This window comes from Sus scrofa, chromosome 10 (assembly GCF_054392235.1).
Source record: "Sus scrofa isolate SSC_HxYL_T2T_F1_AM1 chromosome 10, Sscrofa_HxYL_maternal_Yorkshire_Landrace_v2.0, whole genome shotgun sequence".
Taxonomy (NCBI): domain Eukaryota; kingdom Metazoa; phylum Chordata; class Mammalia; order Artiodactyla; family Suidae; genus Sus; species Sus scrofa.
Window position 1 is genome coordinate 47,541,345 of NC_139392.1, and position 13,755 is coordinate 47,555,099.

Genomic DNA, 13,755 nt, shown 5'->3' on the forward strand with positions numbered 1-13,755 from the left:
AAGGATGAGGAGACCCCACCCCAATTTATGGAAAATAGCAGGGCTGCTGGACCTTCCTCATCCCCTGAAACACATTCATTTCTGAAACAGCTGGAAAGCAGTGTGGCTCACTGGAAACCAAGGGCTTCTCAAGGTCAAGGATACCACAGACAAGATTTCTTGAAAATCCTGAGAACTAACCGTCATTTAAATTTCCCTTCAAATTTGAAGACCTGAAAGGAATTAGGAAAATCTAAGGCCCTTTATAATGACGGGCCAGTTCACACTGTCCCAGGCCTTTGGAATGCTGCCACTGTGCTCTTTCCAGTGAGCCAAGTATACTAACACTCTAATTCAGACCTTGACATTTTCCAGATCTATTGTGCTCTCTTCTGTTGGATTCATACATTTCCACATTCCAAGCAGCTGTTTTCACAGTTTTCCTCATTATGCACAAATGGCTTCACACCTTTCACCGTTCCACACATTCTTTGGCTCCACTTTCCTTTTTTTTTTTCAGGAATATGAGTTTTTCAAGTTTTTTTTGGCCCCTGCTTCTTTCCTGAAACCATCAAAGACAGTTTTCCTTTGTTGGGCTAGACCATTCCACAGGCTGTCCTGATCCACTGGGCATCAGGTGCCTCAATAGTTTTCCTCATTATAAATTAAAATTTTAATAATAAAATAGGATTATTACTATTAATCTATAATTACAACTGTTACATAATAATTCTGCACTTTCTCAATATAATGAAACTAATTATATCTTCAACCACAAATACAAGCTTGGTCCAGTGTTTCTACTGATTTTCTATAAAGAAAATATTATTTTTGTGCGGGGAGCTGAGACGATACAAGGAGCTGAGGATGGGAGCTTGCCTGAACGGTGCAGTTCTGAGGACAAGCTCCTAATCAAGAAAAAGGGGCCTGTCTGAACAGTGCAATTCCGAGGGCAGATTCCTAAGCAAGGAGATGACTGCCTTTATGGCGCAATTCTGAGGACAGGCCCCAGAAGACAATAAGGCTCGCCTGCTGACATTGGTGGGGAACTGAATTTTCCAGGAAACAATCTCCATTTTGCGCTGCTGAGTGGGGATTGTTCCATGGATGACTTAGTCTTTTCTGTTATTCACTTGTTATTCAGTTTTCCTCAGTCTTTCCTGATTATTTACTTATTATTCTTATTTTCCATTCTATTTTCCTGTGGTGACTTGTGATTTAACAAAGTTACAACAATAATATAGTAAAAATTTCATCCTGAAGGACTTTCCCCTATTTAAATCCAACTTAACTAAACCATGGTGTTTATCTACTAACTAGTTATACAGTAAACTTTAAAGTTAGGATTTTAATGGGGCTCATAGAAGTTAAACATATATTATTCTGGATCAAAAGACACCCAGCTATGAGTTATAGAAGCTTTTAAGTGATAGCTAGTTAAGTTGGTTTATATTCTCTTACACTGTCTCCCCGCCATAATGCTTTTTAGATAAGCACTAGTCTAAAAACAAGATTTGTTATGTCTGTGACCTCTTCAACTTGTGGAGATAGACTGGCTATGGGATGATTTGTACTGAGTCTCCTCCTTTCCACATGATGTATTATACCTAATTGCCCTTAAATTTTACTCACTAAATTTAGTTAGGCTAAAGATCTTAAAACATGATGTATCGCTGCTATACCATATAATAAGAGTTAACCAATGTACTTTTAACACTATGATGGAATCTGTAGTTAGAAACTGTCTATATAATCAACCACTTAATGCCAATAAAATTTGAGTAGTCCAGCATTCCTGAAAGAAGGGACAACGAGGCTGTCTCTGTATGTACATTTCACCAATGTTGTCCATCTCCTTTGGGAAAAAGTGTAAGCTCCCTGGCTGCAGGAGCTGGCCTCTGGCATTTTTGAATGGTTCATCCACATCCAAATATTTAAAACCCAGAGAGAGAATAATAAGTTGTTTGAAACATAGACTAATAAATTGGGAGAGATAGGTAGGTAGTAAAATAGATGAATAGATGGAATATTCAGTAAGTTAGAACCAAGCATTACAATGAAGAAGATAGAATACGTGAGAGAGAAAAAAAGGAAAGAGAAATGAACAGAGTAGAATGGAAGACAAATCATGGCAAAGAACAGAGTTCTAGACCAAGTGGCCTAAATCTTGGCTCTATTCATGAAAATATATGAATTAAAAAAAAAAAAAAAACCTAGGTCTATATCAAGGTATTATACTCCCTGCTATGCATCTCTCTGGAGAAAGCCATTACAACATGGCAGAGGGATCTAGTGGCCTGCAGTTACTTGTGGTCCCCTGCTGGGTCAATCCAGGTCAGGTACACACAGGATTCCCAAGGACCAACGTGAAAGAGCTTGGGGATGATTCTGCAGAGATGCAAAACAATCGTGCCCTGCCAGGCTGGCTGGTGTTTTTGGCCCTGTGCAGGTTCACCCAAACAAATGAGTATCTGCTCTAAAGTTTTAAAATGATATCAGTACTTTTGAACCCAAGGGCAATGTGGAACTTGGGGGCTCCTCCTATGCCTATGAGAGGAGAAGTAATGTCAAGGTTCTGGGGCCCAATACCCAACTCCCACCTGGACTCCATTGAAAACAGAATGGAAGGAAGACCCTCAGGAAGAGGGGCATCAAATTATTGGATGAAATAAAGCCTTCAGCATCTTGGTGATGGCTGATGTTTTGATGGGTTCATGCACGACTTCAATAGCCCTGTGTATTTTTTTCAATACACGGTAGTCTGTCCTATATCCAGGTCATATCATCTCAAACCACCTGAATATAAGTGGAAGGAACCCTAATGCAATAAGAAAGCAATCAAACCACCGCAAAATATGGAATGCATTCCTGGCTGCTAGAGAAAGAAGACTTATAGGCTTGCAAACACCACCATAACTTTTCTGATGGCAGCCCTGTTCCAGTACGCCTTGCAAATGTGGAAACCAGTTCTAGGCACAGAGGTTATGCTGCTGTGTGCTGTGAGTGTGCTACAATTACTCCATGGAGTCCTGCATAGCGTGGACTCTAGTCCTATGTGTGGTCATGTCCTTGTGTCGGTGACAAAGAATGGAAAGAAAGGCTTCATGTTCATGCATTCCTAAGATAAACCACTGTGATGGCCAGGGGATGTGTAGTTCCATGAACATCCCTGAATCCAAGAGATCCCTAGATTTCATAATTATACCCTGCTCCATGACAAGAGGATCCATTTTTCTGGAAATACCCACTAACCACAGGCTGCCTGCTATCAACCTTATGGATTCAGGGATGGCTGTTCTCATCCCTGACCTGGCCAATCTCACAGACCCAGACAAATCCCCCTAGGAAGTCCACGCTTCCTTCTGCCTAACACCCATGGCTAATTCTTTGGAAAGTCCCATGGAACTTACTGCCCCATTGTGGGCTTCCTTTTGTAGATCTAATAATCTAATAATTCACAGCCCCCAAGTAGAATTAAGAGGAAGGCAATTTCTTTTGTTCCTGGAATATGTATCTCCCTGGCCTTTCTTTTTGGATACACAAAAAGCAAAATTCCCTCCTGCTCCTCTTGGAACTTTCCGGATATTGATGATAGATCAGGAAAAAAGATATCCAACCCATCAAATAGAAAGTGAAACTACTATTGAGACAGTGAAAATCAGGACCCAATGCAGCACACGAAGCAGAGAAAACACCAAATCCAAGACACAATCAGAATAATACCTAGTCTATTAAACAATGGAAAAAGTCCAGCGTGACATAACGCAGAAATAAATTGCTCAAATTGGAAAAGTGTTTGGTAATGTAGGCATAGTTTGGAGGGAACCAAGAAAATATACAAAGAGAGAATTAGGAATACAGGGTAGAATATGAGAGAGGGAGAGACAGAGATTGAGAGAAAGAAAGGGAGTAGAGATTTTGAGGAAGAAAGACAAAATGAGATGGACAATCTCGACAGATAGATAAGTTCCACCATTTTCCACAGTAATTGGATCAATATTCCTTGACTGCCCTGGGTTATACAAACACCTGGCTTGCTCGGAGTTCTCTCTTCCAGAAATGCCAAACTTGTGGACAACAATTCACAGGAATGCCTCATATACTCAGGATGAATTGTTTTCAAGATTATCCAGACATAAACAATCATAAAAGGAAAAATAATCAAAAAAAAAGAGAGAGAAAGAACTGATGACATAAACCCACATGTATACACCAATATGTGTTGTTGTGAAACCAGGGGAAGAGACCACAATTCCATATCTTCACGTATTGTAAATCCCAAATCGTTTCAATGGAATTCATGATAATAATTTAAGTTGGTTCAAAAGGTTGACTAGCAAAAAAGGATCCTATATTCTCTGAGAAATTATGTTAGGTCTCTTAGTCAGGTGATGTGATATCTGCATGGGCAACTCTGTTGGACAAAACAACAGCATTTTCCAGCTCAGAGCAGAAATGCTACGGTTTTGGAGAAACAGTGTTATTCTGAGGTGAGTCTCTTTCATTTAGGCAAAATGATGGCTTGCAAAAGGCCAAGCCAATCTCTGAACATACCGTCTTGAAGGGCATTTCTACATCTCTCCAGGCTGCACACTCATGAAGGCATCAAGGCATTCATGGGATGCAATCCCCAGCCCAGATACACATGTCAACATACCACTGGATGTTCAAGACATGCTGCAGGAATCCATGGTGTGAGAACCAATGGGGTGGCAGGGAGAATGCTGGCCCAATGTGATCTCCCTGGAGACAGGCATCTTATAAAGGCTGAGGAGGCGCCACCCCAATTTATGGAAATCAGCATGGCTGCTGGACCTTGCCCACTCCCTGCAACACAGGGCTCACATTAAGAAATAGGAGAGCCCACCCACATGGTTGGCAACGAGCTGGAGAGCAGTGCGGGTCACTGGAAACCCAGTGATTGATTATCAAGGCCAAAGACACCACAGACAGCATTTCTTGCAAATCCCAAGAATTAACTGTCATTTAAATTTCCCTTCAAATTTGAGGACCTGGAAGGCATTAGAGGAAATGAAGACCCTTAAAATGACAGGCCAGCTCAGAATTTCTCAGGCCTTTTGTGTGCAGCCACTGTGGTCCTCTTGGCAGGCCAAGTGCCTGACTCTCTTATTTCTGACCTTGCCATGTTCCAGACCTAAGGTGCTCTGCTATGTAGGATTGTATTTCCACATTCCAGCCTGTTAATTTCACTGTTTTCCACATTGAACATAAATCGTTTAACACCTCTCATCATTCCACACATTCTTTGTATTGGTTTCCATTTCTTTCAGGAATGTGGGATTTTCACATTCTTTGTGCTCCCACCCTTTTTTTCCTGAAAACCACAAAGATAGCTTTCTTCATTGGGCTCGACCATTCCACGGCTCTCCAGGTCCACTAGTTATGCTGTGCCTCAATATTTTTCATCACTCTAAGTTAAATTTCTAATCATTAATATAGAATTAGGACTATTGATCTCTATTTACACCTGGTATAATATAATTGAGCATTTTCCCAAGATAATAAATGGAATTCTATCTTCCACGCCAAATACAACCATTGTCCAATGTTCCTTCTGTGTTTCCTCAAAGAGAATATTATTTTCTAAAGGTTCGTCCTCATCCAAATATTTAAAACCCAGAGAGAGAATACTACATTTTTAGAAACATAGACTAATAGATGATGAGAGATAGATAGATAGTAAAATAGATCAATAGATAGAATAATCACCAGGTTAGCATCAAGCATTACAATGAAGAAGAAAGAATTCTTGAGAGAAATGAACATAAAGGAATGGAAGACAAAAATTGGCAAAAAAAACATTGAGAGCTTAACCGAGTGGACTAAATCTGATGTATATTCATCAAAAATATTGGATTTTTTTTTAAAAAAACTAGATCGCTATCAAGGTTATGTACTCCCTGTTATGCATCTCTCTGGAGAAAGACATTCCAACCTGGCAGAGGGGTCTAGTTGCCTGCAGTGACTTGTGGTGCCTGATGGGTCAATCCAGGTCATGTACAAACAGGATTCAAAGGCCCAAGTGAGAGAGCTCGGGGATGATTCTCCAGAGGTGCAAAACATTCATGTCCTCTCATCCTGGCTGGTGTTTTTGGCCCTGTGCATGTTCACCCAGAAAAATGATGTATCTGCTCAAAAGTTAAAAATCCGGAGTTCCCATCATCGCTCAGTGGTTAACAAATCCGAGTGGGAGCCATGAGATTGTGGGTTCAGTCCCTGGCCTCGCTCAGTGGGTAAGGATCTGGTATTGCTGTGAGCTATGGTATAGGTCGCAGAAGTGGCTTGGATCTGGCCTTGCTGTGGTTGTGGTGTAGGCCTGTGGCTACAGCTCCAATTAGACCTCCAGCCTTGGAACCTCCATATGCCATGGGTGCCTCCCAAAAAAGAAAAGAAAAGAAAAGAAAAGAAAAGAAAAGAAAAGAAAAGAAAAGAAAAGAAAAGAAAAGAAAAGAAAAGAAAAGAAAGGAAAAGAAAAGAAAAGAATAGAAAAGAAGAGAAAAGAAAGGAAAAGAAAGAAAAAAGTTTAAAATGATATCTGTACACTGGAAGCCAGCAGGAATGTGGAACTGGGGGCCTCGTCCTCTGCCTATGAGAAGTGAGTAAAAGTCAAAGTTCTGGGGCCCGATTCACCAATCCTACCTAGATTCCCTTGCAAACAAAGTGGAAGGAAGACCCAGGGGAATAGAGGCATCAAATTATTGGATGAAAGCAGCCTTCAGCCTGTTTGTGATTGCTGACATCTTGATGGGGTGAAGCATGGCTTTTATAGCTGTGTGTATTTTCTGAAAAACGCTGTAGTCTGTTCTATACCCAGGGCATATCAGCTCAAGCCACTGGAATATAAATGTATGGGAACCAAACCTAAATATTTGAAAGCAACGAAACCACTGCAAAACACAGAATGAATTCTTGGCTGGTAGAGAAGGAAAAAATATAGGCAGTGCCAATACCTTTTCGGTTGGTATCCATGCCTGTTATCCTTGCAAACTTGGAAACCAGTTCTAGACACCAAGGTTATGCTGCCTGGTGCAGTGAATGTGATCCAATTACTCCACGGTGGCTTACATGGCTTGGACCCCAGTCCTATCTGTGTCAAGTCCTTGTGTTGGTGACAAAGAATGGAAAGAAGGGTCTCGTGTTCATGCATTCCTAAGGGAAACCACTGTGATGGCCAGGGGATGTGTGTTTCCATGCACATCTCTGCATCCAAGAGATCCTTAGTTACCTGAATGATACCCTGCTGTACGACAAAAAGAACAATTCTTCCAGAAATACCCACTCTCCACAGGCTGCCTGCTGTCAGCATTATGGACTCATGCATGGCTCCTCTCATCCTGGACCTGGCCAATATCACAGACACAGACAAATCTCCCTAGAAAGTTCCCCCCTTCCTTCTGCCCAGCACCCATGACTAATTCCTTAGAAAGTCACAGGGAATGTAATGTCCCATGGCAGGTTTCCTTTTGAAGATCTTACTTTACAGCCCCCAATTAGAATTCAGAGGAATATCATATCTTGTGTTCCTGGAATCTGGATCTCCCTGGCCTTTGTTTCTGGATACACACACAGCAAAATTATCTTCTGATCCTCTTACAAATTTCAAGATTTGATGATACATCAAGACAAATAGATATCCAAACCATCCAGTAGAAAACAAAACTAAAATTGGAAAAGTGAAAATCATGATCCAAGGCAAAACATAGACCTAGAGTGGAGACAACGTCAACACAAAGACAAAATCAGGGTAAAACAAAGATGATTAAATAATTGAAAATGTCAGAGTTCCCATCGTGGCTCAGTGGTTAACGAATACGACTTGGAACCATGAGTTGCAGGTTTGGTCCCTGGCCTCGCTCAGTGGGTTTAGGGTCCGGCCGTCGCCATGAGCTGTGGTGTAGGTCACAGACGTGGCTTGGATCCTGCATTGCTGTGGCTCTGGCATAGGCTGGCAGCTACAGCTCCGATTCGACCCCTAGCCTGGGAACCTCCATATGCCATGGGAGTGGCTCAAGAAAAGGCAAAAAGACAAAAAATAATAATAATAATTGAAAATGTCTGGGGGACATATCTGTAGACATAATTCACAAAAATATGATATGATATGATATGTATGTTACTGATGGGTGCCTATCCAAGAAAAAAATACAAGGAGTGAAAAATAGGGAAGCAGGTTAGAAAAGGAGAGAGAGAGAGAGATTGAAAGAGAGAAAGGAAGTAGATTACTTGAGTGGTAGTCAAAGGAAATGGAAAAACCTGAAAGATAGAAATAAGTTCTACAATTTCTCTCAGTGCTAGGATGGAGATTCCTAGACTGCCCTGGGTTGTACAAATGCCTGGCTTGCTCAGGCTTCTGTCATTCAGAAACACCTCACCTATGGAAAACAGTTCTCAGGAATGCGTTGTGTACTCAAGATTAATTGTTTTCAAAGTTCTCTAGAAATAACAAAAGAATAAAGAGGAACCAAGAAGCGAAATAAAGAATAAAAAGGAAACAAGAAGCGAAAGAAAGAAAGAAAAAAAGAAAGAAAGCAAGAAAGAAAGAAAGAAAGAAAGAAAGAAAGAAAGAAAGAAAGAAAGAAAGAAAGAAAGAAAGAAAGAAAGAAATGCACAGTTATATATCAATATTTGCTGTTGTGAAGCCAGTGGAAGAGACCACAATTTGATGGCTACTCCAAATTTAAATCCCAAATTGTGTCTGCTGAAGTCATGACTATTCTTTAAGTTGGATGAAAACATTGGCCAAAGAAAAAGGAACCTATATAGTGCCAGAAATCATGTTAGGACATTTGGTCAGGTGATGCGCTATCTATGTGTGCAACACTGTTGGATGAAAGAAACTCAATTTCCAACTCAAAAGGGAAATACTATTGTTATGGAGAAATGGTGTTATTCTGAGGCAATTGTCTTTCTTTTAGGCAAAGTAATTGATGGCAAAACACAAGCCAATCTCTGAACATGCCATCTTGAAGGGCATTTGTATGTCTATCCAGGCTGCACACACATGAAGGCATGAGGCATTTGGGTGACGCAGATGCAGATGTCAACATACCATTGGATGTGCAGAACGTGCTGGAGAAATCATGGTGCAAGAACAAACCAGATGGCAGGGAGACTCCTGGCAAACTGCTCTCTTAGGAGGCAGGGGTCTTATAAATGCTCTGGACACCCCACTCCTATTGATGGAAAACAACTGGGTTGCTTGCTCTTCCCCTTCACTGCAAACACAGGGCTCTTATCAAGAAAGTGGAGAGCCTGCCCACATCTTGGTAAAACAGCTGGCCAGGAGAGCATGTCCCATGTCACTGGATTCTGAGGACTTCTCTAAGCCAAGGACACCACCCACACGACTTTGTGCATGATTCTGCAACCTAACCATATTCACTAAACATCCCTTCCAATGTGGAGACCTGGAAACAAATAGAGGAAACTAGGGGCCTCTGCAAAGGAAGGCCAGCTCAGCGGCACCCAGGCCATTCTGATGGTGCCACTGTGGTCTTCCCGGCAAGCCTAGGAATGCCGACCCTCTAGGTCACACCTTGCCATATTCCAGACATACTGTGCTATTCTCTGTCGATTTCATACCTTTCCACAGTCCAAATTGATGTTGTCACACATTTCCACACTCCACAGATATATTTTGCACCTTTCCACACTGCACACCTATCTTTATCTCTGCTCTCCCTTCCTTGCAGGAATGTGGGTTTTCTGAAAATTTTGATGCCCCTGAAAACTATTTGAAAGAGAAAAAAATCCCCACTTTCCCCTCTTTGGACTGCCAATACCACCAGCATCTCTTGGTCTACTGGGCGTACCATTCCTCAAGAATTTTCCTCATTGTAAATAAAGACATTATAAATGTCTATAGTTCAGATAGGAAATTGGAGGCTGTTGTATCATTACACCTGGCGTATAAAATCCTTCCTCTATTTCCATAGATATCAATCTAAATTGAATTTCCAATGACAAACACACCCATGGTCCAGTCGTTTACTGGGTGTCCAGAAGGAAGGTTCATTTTTCCCATTGGGCCACTCTCATCAAATAAATTAATGGACAGAGAAAATGATAGGTACATTGACAGATAGATCGATAGATACACCGACTGATTGATTGATTGATAGATAGAGAGATAGAATGATCTTTAGTTTAGTATCAAGCATTACAATGAAAATATAAAATCCAGGATAGGAAAAAAAGTGGAAAACATATACAAAGAATGACAAAAGACAGAAAAATGGAGAGAAGACCTAGAGATTGACAAAGAGGCCTTAAACTTTTCTATAGTCACCCATATCTGTACTGGTGAGCAACCAAGATCTTTGCCTAGGGCATTTATTCCTTCTTATTTATGTCATTTAAGAGAGACATTTCTCCATGGCTGAGGGATCTAGATGCCTGCAGTGACTTGGGTGCAGCTGCTGGGTCAAACCAGGTCATGGTCCACCAGGAAGTCCAGGGACCATAGTGTAAGAGCTCAGGGAGGATTGCACAGGGATGCCAAACTATGCTGTCTGCAGTGAACACTGGATTTTACCCAGTCCAGGAATGACTCTGATCAGAATTTTGAGACAATGGTATTGGCTGATAGTTTTCCTTTTTGGTGGTATCTTTGTCTGGTTTTGGAATTAGGGTGATGGTGGTAGTACATTGGAAGCCACTGAAATGGTTAACTTCGGTGGGGCTCAATCTATGCCTAGGAGAGGAGAAGCAAGTCAATCTTTTGGAGTACCACTCTCATGTCCTCCCTGGGCTCCCTTGCCAACCAAATGGAATGAAGACCATTGGATATCCACACAGAAAAACTAATGCATGGAAACCAGCGTTCCACTTATGGATGAATATCAACATCTTGATGGGCTTAGGAATGACTTCCTTAGCAGTGTGAATTCCATGTTTAACATGCTAAACTTTCCTACATCCAGGGCACATCTGCTGTAAACATTGGAATGGAAGTGGAAGGAAAGGAAATACATAATCTAGAAAGGAAATCAAACCACCACAAAATAAAGATTGCATTCTTGGCTGGTTAAGGAGCCACAATTTCATGAGGACCCCACACCAACTATCCTTTTCTGATGGCACCCATGATGATAATCCTTGCAAGATGGGTTACCTGTCCTAGACACCAAGGTTATGCTCTTCACTCTGTGAAGTTTCTGCTCTTGTTCCATGTATGCTTGCAAAGGCTGGTCCCCTCTCTTTTGTGTGGTACGGTCATTGTGGTGGTGAAAATGAATGGAAGGAAGGGCCTCTGGGTCACTCCTTCCAAATGGAAAGGTAAGGGATGGCCAGTAGAGTTGTCATTCCAGGCACATCCCTACATCAATGATATCCTTCATTTCCTAAAAGAGACCCAAACCTAAGACAACACAAGCTTTGCTTCTAGCAACATCTGCTAGCCATGGCCTGCCTGCTTGAAACGCTATGGTCTCAGGGTCTTTCTTCCCATGGAGGTAGGCAAAGCAAAGCTGTAAGACCCAAACCAATCCCACCTGAAAAATGACCCTTCCACCTGGCAAGCAGCCATGATAATTTCCTTGGAAAGTCACGTGGAACTTGATGCCCCATTTGCAGGTTTCTTTTTGAAGACCACCCCTCCCATCTCACAAATTGGAATCCTGAGGAGGACAAATTCTAGTGCCCCTGGAGTTTTGTCTCACAGGTCTTTGTTTTCTGATACACTCAAAGCAAAACTTCCCTTGTGCTCCTCTTCCTACCTATCGGCCATTGAAGTTTTTCCACACTGGAAACCAATGTTTTAACCCCTTTCCTTATTCCACAGCTATGTCTTGGACACCTTTCCACATTCCGCACATTCTTCTGCTCTCTTCTTCTTTTTTCCTTGCCGAATGTGGGTTTTCTGTGATCTCATTTGCCCCTGTTTTGTGTCTGAAGCAGACAAATGCCCAGCTTTCCTCTCTTTGGCTTGCCAATTCCCTCAGCCTCTGCTGGTCCACCGGGCCTTCCATGCCTGAAGAATTTGCCTCATTGTAAAATAATTCCTACGAGTTCAGATTGGATATGTGACTACTGATCAGTCTTTACCCTTGGCATGAAATCCTGCTGCACGTTCCCAGGATATCACCTATATTGCATCTCCATCCACAAATACACCCATGTTCCAGTGCTTCTCTTGTGTGACCAGAGTAGAGTAGAGTTTTACACCAGTCCACCATCATCAAGCTAGGAAAGACAGAGAGAGGATGAGAGAGTGATGGATGGATTGATAGATTTATAGATATGTTAGCACATGGCAATATATGGTAGAGGATAGAATCTTCATAAGAAAAAAAAGAGAGTGAAATAAGCAAAGAGGAAAGAAAGTTAGATAAAGGGAGAGAAGACATAGAGTTTGTCATAGTGGGCTTAACAATGCCTATAGTCCCCCATAATATCACATTTTGTCAACATCTTCAACCTATATCAATGGCGTGCCCTCCTTCTTACTAATCTCTTTGAGAAAGTCTTTCCAACCTGGCAGATGAGTCGAGGTGCCTGAAGTACCTTGTGTCCTCCTGTCAGGCAATGCAGCCCTGCTTCCACCAGGATTTCATAGTACTCAAGCCCAGTGGCAGAGTGAAGCTCTTCCCAAAACCTTAATGTGTATTCCCAAGCAACACTGCCTACCTTGCTCCAAGAAGGCAAAAGTGAAGCCTTACATTCTTGTTATGAATGCTGAGACACAGACTACTCTTAGCTGGTTTCTCCTGGGGACTGCTCTTGTTCAGTTGCAGAAATGCATGCATGAAGTCAAGGGTTAAGAGCCGAGTTGTTGGCTGAATGGAAATGTGACTCAAATAAAGTGGGAAGTACAATGATAGGCATCCTCCGCCATGATTGACTGAGTTTCATATGAAAGAAGAAAGAATTGTGATCTGAACTGCTGAAATACATGAAAGGACTGTGTCAGGTAAAAAAAAAAATAAATTAAGGGTATGGGAGTGTTTGTGAAGAATGGAAGGATGAGGAAAGTGAAATGATGGAAGACAGAGAGAGTTGATTTTGAAATACTAGAGTTGAAAATGCAAACCTTCTATTGTTTGTTTATTGATTTATTTTGTCTTTTTTGCTTTTGAGGGATGCACCAGAGGTGTATGGAGGTTCCCAGACTAGGGGTCTAATCAGAGCTAGAGCCACCATCCTACAAAACAGCCAGAGCAGCACCAGATCTGAGCTGCGTCTAGGACCTACACCACAGCTCATGACAATGCCGGATCCTCAACCCACTGGGCAAGGCCAGGGATTGGACCACAAACTCATGGTTCCTAGTCAGATTCCTTTCTGCTGTGCCACGATGGGAACTCCACAAACCTTCTTTTGTATTTTAATTGACTGTAGGCTACAGATGATGAAATATTTAAAAACCACACACACACACACACACACACACACACACACAAGCACACACTTGATGACAATCTTCTGTGTATTTATTGATCATACATGTTCATGATTTTCAGCAAAATTGTAGACTATGAAGACAGCGAATTCATTCAAAAGCCTGAAGTTAGTGTACTGCTTTACCGAGTGATTTGAGATTCTCTCTCTCTCTCTCTCTCTCTCTCTCTCTCTCTCTCTCTCTCTGTGTGTGTGTGTGTGTGTGTGTGTGTAGGGGGTGCTGTGGGCCATGAGTTCTGTGTGGCAGTAAGAGGATACTGATAGGGAGAGGGAGATGTATTTCTCATGGATTATTTTTCCTTCATATTTGTTGACATGAACTCTGCAGATGATAATCTGGTAATGAGAGTGTTTGGA